The sequence below is a fragment of the Equus quagga genome, chromosome 10 (genome assembly GCF_021613505.1).
Source record: "Equus quagga isolate Etosha38 chromosome 10, UCLA_HA_Equagga_1.0, whole genome shotgun sequence".
NCBI lineage: Eukaryota > Metazoa > Chordata > Mammalia > Perissodactyla > Equidae > Equus > Equus quagga.
The window spans coordinates 30,675,068-30,681,918 of record NC_060276.1 but is presented as its reverse complement, the minus strand read 5'-3'; positions in this window follow the sequence as shown (position 1 = coordinate 30,681,918).

The window sequence follows — 6,851 nt, the reverse complement described above, 5'->3', positions numbered from 1 at the left end:
TAATAACATTACTCCTTCCAATCCATGAGCACGGAGTATTTTTCCATTTATTTGTGTCTTCTTCAATTTTTTTCATTAATTTCTTATCGTTTTTAGTGTACATATCTTTCACCTCCTTGATTAAATTTATTCCTAGGTATTTTATCCTTTTTGATGCAATTGTAAATAGGATTGTTTTCTTAATTTCTCTTTCTGATAGTTCATCCTATAGAAACGCAACAAATTTTTGTATATTGATTTTGTATCTTGCAACTTTACTGAATTTGTTATTAGTTCTAACAATTTTTTTGTGAAGTATTTAGAGTCTTTTATATATAATATCATGTCGTCTGCAAATAGTGACACTTTTACTCCTGAGGTGTTTTTAAGGGTCAGGAAATGGAGCTTGAACATATCATGGTTAGAAGCAGTAATCAGAAAAATAGTGCATGTGTATACACCACTGCTCAATAAATTGGATATCAATATAAGTATTTTTTCTATTTCCTGAAGAACATCCTAGTCAGACTAGGTAATAGGACTTAGTACTTATATCAGGAAATGCTGTTATTTTTTCAGCTCCACAGATTTTTTTTTTCATCGAAAAGTTATGATAGCCATGTGAGTGTTTTTCTCTTAGATGTCTAAAAAAATAGGCTAACACACATTCCATCTATTTCACTTGGCACACCTCATTGGAATGAGCAACTCAAACTGGTAAAATGATTTAATGGACAAGTATTATGTAAGAGGTTGTGTTTTAATTTTTTCTGCATTTTTCAACATTTCCTAGTAAATCTTAATCACATAGCTCCCTTCATTTCTAGACACAAGGATCTAAACAAATGAGTCAGTCTGTGACCCACACTGAGGCATTAGCTGGTGTTGTGTAATTACAAGACAGGTGTATCACCACTCCTTGGTCTGAAAACAACAGTATCCCAATAACATAGGGTCTTGGGCAGTCTGCCATCCTGACCACCAGTGACTGGTTGTTGCACCCCACTGATGTTAATAACGATCAGAATACCGGTTATAGAGTTGGACTCCATTTTATTTATAAGCCCTCCCTCCCATGGGTGTTGGCAGAGGTCTTGGTATTGGTTTCATAAACTGATCTCTGAGAGTAGGAAGCCCATGGAATTGATCCAATTGGCTTATACACTGAATCACCCCTCCTCTTTTCAGCAGTCTCCCAAAAGGGATCCCCAGCCTGGAGAAGTGAGATATCTGGCAGGTGTTGAGGTGTTATCTGTTCAGGCTGGTGATGAATACTAATTACTCTTTGTTTGTGTTTCAAGGAGAGACTGACTGAGAGGGGAGGGCTGGAGGGAGAAGAGACTGCCAAGAACGGGAAAACAATTTTTAAGAAAGACTGGGTTAGTCATGATATGGGACAAAGGAAGGAGAAATAGAAGCAAATAACAAAAGGGAAGAATGCTGAGAAGAGGGAAGGAAGTTATAGAATAACCAAAAAAGGCTGAGGTGGGAAAGAGAAGCCCCATAGTACGATTACCAAGAAAAGCTCAGGTTTTGTTAACAGAGCTGGGTTGGAATATCAGCCCTGCATTTTCCAGCCGTATGACCTTGGACAAGTTATTTCATCTCTCTGTGCCAGTTTATGAATTTGTAAAAATGAGGATAATAATAGTACCTATTTGGTAAAGTTGTGAGGATTGAAAATAACACACATGAAGCGCAAGGCATATGGCAGCTACTCAAAGGGTAGCTGATGTTATTACTGTTGTAGAGGTTATTGTTATTGTTAGAGGCAGTACCATTGTTATTGTTAGTGACAGTATTGTTTAATGGTAATAAAACACAAAGAAATCAGTTGCCATGACATTCAGCAATGAAAGAAAGTGATGAAGGAGGCCTCAGATGGCCCTCCAGACGTCAGTTTTAGCAAAAGAAGATAGAGCGTTGTTGTACATGGTGAAGGAGGAAAGAATTGCATTATATTATTCACATATTAGACATTCTACTACACATCACTTTTAAACTAAAGGACTTCAGCCAAGGAAGGAAAAATAAATGCTACACTTTATGCACATGATTGATTTTGTTCAGAGCACTTCCTTTTCCAGTTCTTTAGAATATGTAGTAATGGCAACTCCCAATTTGGTCTTTATTAATTAGAATAAGATATTGAAAATTCCTGCACTTGAACATAGATAGTATTAACATAACTATTCTTTAATTGACTTTATCTTCTCAAAGGACTCTAGTTGGTGGATTTCAGTTAGGTCCCATAAAAAATAATTTTTTAATGCTTGTTTTTATTTAAGAAGCTAACAAGAGCAATTATTCCATGGATCATATGAAGTGAATGATTTCCTTAGGTGGGAAAGCAAAGATTTGGCACCAGGATCTCCGAAGGGCCTGATGTTTAAGAGCCATAGCACATAGTTCTGGTACAGCTTACTATTGTAAACGCAAACTAACAGTGAGCACGCCATGTAGCAATGCTTTTAAAAGGTGAAATATCAGTGTATCAAGGCTAAAGACTAAATATTTCTCTCCCTTAATGCATCGTTACAATAGTATCAGATAACTAGGTCAAATTAAAATGTTTACTCATCGTTACTAACAACTTAAAGAGTACCTCTAGTGGCTACGTAATCAAAGTTTCAGAGCGATAGGAAGAATGAATATTGATGTACTGAAGAAAGACCCTCTCTGTCCTGGGAGAGAACATTCTTGATTTGTTGGTTCAAAAAAGATCCACATTAGCTCCACTGCCTAGTGTGAGTCAGATATCTCTTATATTAAGGATTAACTGGTTTGGTTAAAGATATTTTGGGGAAAAAGCTGCATTGCATGGGATGGTTAGTGAAGCATCCAAGTATTCCATAGGTTCCAAACCATAAGTGTTTGGTACACCTCAGAGAACAACAGGAGTCTCTCTTTGTTTCTGAGCTCTAGCTACTGAAATCCAGCCATCGCCCTGACCATCCAGTACTGATTGTTATCACTGTGAATCAGTTGACTCCGTATCTCTTGATGGTGACCCTTGCAAATCGGTAATGTGAGACTCAGCAGGGAAGGAGGCACAAGTGTTGTCTAAGTTGTGTCTTCTCCTTCAAGGAGAGAATACAGAGAAGCTTATTCAATCTTACTGAAGATGAGATAAAACCGTTTCATCTATGTACACTGTTCTGCTGGATATGGAGGGTCAAGTGATGCCTAGATATTATTATCATATCATCATTAATGTTGATGGAGTACCAAGCCCCATGCAGCAGGAATGTCACAAAGCATTTTCTAACATCTTGTCCTCATGTTCCTATCATAATGTTGTTTGAGAGCATAGACTTTAGAGTCAGATAGTCTGGGTTCAAATATCAGACTTGTCACTTACTAGCTGTATAACTTTGTGAGCAAGTCTCTTAACTTTTCTGGGCCTCTGTTTCTTCATTTGTAAAATGGGGATTATAATAGTTCCTACCTCAAAGGAGTTCTCTGAGAATTAAATAAGATCATAAATATAGATCACTTAACACAGTACCTGGCTCACTAAATAACTTTTTCTTCTCTTTTCCCATCAAGCACCCTCTTCTTTCCATCTTCTTTCTTTTCTTTCCAAGCTCATTCCATTCCTTGTGGCCTTTAAAAATCTATCTGGTAGGGTTGGTAGGAATGTAAATTGGAATAACACTTTGGGAAACTGACAACATCTACTAAGCTAAACACGGTATACCCTGAGATCCAGAAAGTCCACTCTAGGTCTATACCTAACAGAAGTACATACAGAAGACATGTTACAGGAAAATTCCTAGCTGCACTGTTCAAAATCCCCCAATCTGGAAAACGCCCAAATGTCCACCAGTAAAACGATAAATAAATTGTGGTATATTCATAAATTGGAATACTATATAGAATCATGTTAGATAAACTATGGATCTATGTTATAATATCGTTGGATCTCCAAAACAAAATGTTGAGCCAAAAGAAGTCATACATAAAAGTGTACATCCCATAATATTCCATTTATAAAAAGTTCAAAAACTAGCAAAACTAATTTATGATGTTAAAATTCAAGATAGTGGTTAACCCTGAGGAGCATAAGGAGTGGTCTTCTGGGATTCTGGTGTTGTTGTTTCTTGAACTTGGCGCTATGTGCATGAGAGTGTTATATTTGTGAAAATTCATCAAGCTGAATGCCTATGATTTGTACACTTAATACTTAAGACAAGCTCTATGTTATGCTACAGCCAATGTAAAAGAAATCATGAAATTTAAAAGATTCCCTTTTCCTGTTTAGAAAGCACCAGTAGGAAATCATGCATCAGGAGCTATCATTTTCTCTCAAAGTTCTCTGGCGTGTTATCCTTTAGGATTCTGCAGGAAAGCAGTGTGTGTTTTTTCTCTATCTACTCACAGTTGACGTAGCAAGAGAATCATTACTTCCTTGGCTAGCAGCAAGGGAATCTATGTGATTGTCTTTCCTAAATAAGTCTTACTTCCTAGGATTGAAGGAAACTTAAAGAAACAATTTATTAATGTTTTGACTATGGATGGAGTCTGATTTTTTAATAAGGTGGTTAATGTCTGAAACTATAAACTTTAAAGGGAAAATTCATATACACACATTTACTATGACAAGATTTTTTTAAATATGTATTTCTTTTTCCTGTAGATATACTAGCGGGATTTCTTCTCTTAGACTTTTAGCAGGTGGAGTTTAATAGAGTTCTTCCAGGAGAGGACTAGGAAACAGCATGGTTGCTCAATAAGGCATTGGTTTTGTGAGATTGGTCAAATACCGTCTCATTTGTGCAAATTCTTCACATCCAAATAGCTGGAAGAAAGCTTTAGGTAATGAGTCTCCTTTATTTTTAGTGAACTAAAAACAAGATTGAAGGGACTTCCATGGATAAAGACATAAATTTAATCTTAGTAAGAAGGGAAGAGAATGTGGGATATAACTATTGGATCAATTTTTATTTTAACATTTTTCCTGGACAAAATCACAGTTATGAGCTGTGTTTTAGTTGCTGGTGACTTATTACTAAATAAATCTTTAAATTGCTGTCAATGCCTTTTTTTTTAAGCTAAGCAGATTCATGGCTGTGGTATGTTTGTATCCTTAAGAGATGGCCCATAGTTAAAAGTCTAGCATTGCACAATTGGGTGCATGGAGGTCATAAATCATAATTTTGAGGCATTTTTGCACAACTAAAGTAGAATGTACTATGTTTAATTCCCAAGTTAACAATTACTTTACTATTGCCTATCAGACCATGGCTTAGGCCTGGATTTCAAGGCACATGAATGGCCACACTTTCTCTCTCCAACATCATTTCTTATTACCCCAACAATTAGCAGAGTCTTCTCATGTTCTCCCACACCATGCTCATTCACATCCCCGTGACTGAGTTTGTGTAGTTCCCTCTCTCTTGTGCTCAATTTCAATACTTCTTTCAAGTCTCAAATCAATAAAAAATCAAAACCACAATTTGTTCATCAGTTATGAAGTCAGACCCCAAAGATGAGAAAACACGCTCCTGGTATCTTATGATCTCTTGGGGAGGTATTCTAGACCAGTTGTCCTTTCCCTTTTTTGACCATAAAGTGATTAAATGGTCTTTCTAGGTCAAATTTTTTAATAAGCATTTACTGATTGCCTGCTCTGTGTCAGGTTTTGTGCTAGGTGTTTGGAATACAGGAATAATTAAGACAGTTTCCCTGCCCTCAGAGAACTCGCAGTCTAGAAGACTGTGAGCAAATAATTTCACACAATGTAAAATGAGTACAGGGTACCATTGAACTACAGAGAAGACTCATTTAAACCCAGTCTGCGGTACTAGAGGCACAATCATTGTGGAAAGACCTGGAGGAGATGACACCTAAGCAGAGTCTTAAAGGATGAGTAGTAGTTAGCCAAATGAGAAGGGTTGGAATTTCCAGAAGAAGAAATAGCATGAGCAAAGGCAGAGAGGTGAGAAACAACGTGTATGAGCATGCACGGGAAAGGACACACAGCTTAAGAGTTTGACGCAGAGAATAGCAAGGGTTGATACTAAAGGAGTAGGCAGGAGCCGTGTCATAAAAAGCCATACATGGCAATAAGAATAATATCCCAAAACAAACAATACATTCTCTAAAATATCTTCTATCTTAAATTTTATGCCTTTGATGCTCTAAACTCTCAAAGTTGTTAGAAGATTCTCTAAGGGGCAGGGAAAATTGCTGGTTGTTTCCTCTGCGTACCACTTACGGCTGGCTTGCTGTCCCCAGCATCTATCTCTTCCTAAGATTCCAATTCTCTTTCTATTCCAACAGTTACCTCTGTTTGCAGTGCCCCTTGCAAACTGGACTTTGATAGTTTGGTGAATACTATTCATTTGCTTTCAGCTCATCCTTTGATAAAGAGGTTTATAAGTCCCTCTTCCTCTCCTCTCTTTTATGTCTGAGACAGGCTAATCACTCCTTCATTTTAGCCCTTAGGGCACACCAGTAGTATATATAGGTGGTCCTCAACTTACGATTGTTTGACTTAAGATTTTTCCACTTTATCATGGTGTGAAAGTGATACGCATTCGGTAGAAACTGTACTTCGCATTCTGAATTTTGCTCTTTTCCTGGGCTAGTGATATGCATACGATCCTCTCTTGTGATGCTGGGCAGCGGCAGTGAGCACAGCTCCTGTCAGCCACGCGGTCAAGAGGGTAAACTACCGATAGATACCCTGACAGCCATTCTGGACCCAGACAGCCCTTCTGTTTTTCGCTTTTAGTACAGTACTCAATAATCCATGAGATAGTCAACACTTTATTATAAAATAGGCTTTCTGCTGGGTGATTTTGTCCAACTGTAGACTAACTGCAAGTGTTCTGAGCACATTTAAGGTAGGCTAGGCTAAGCTATGG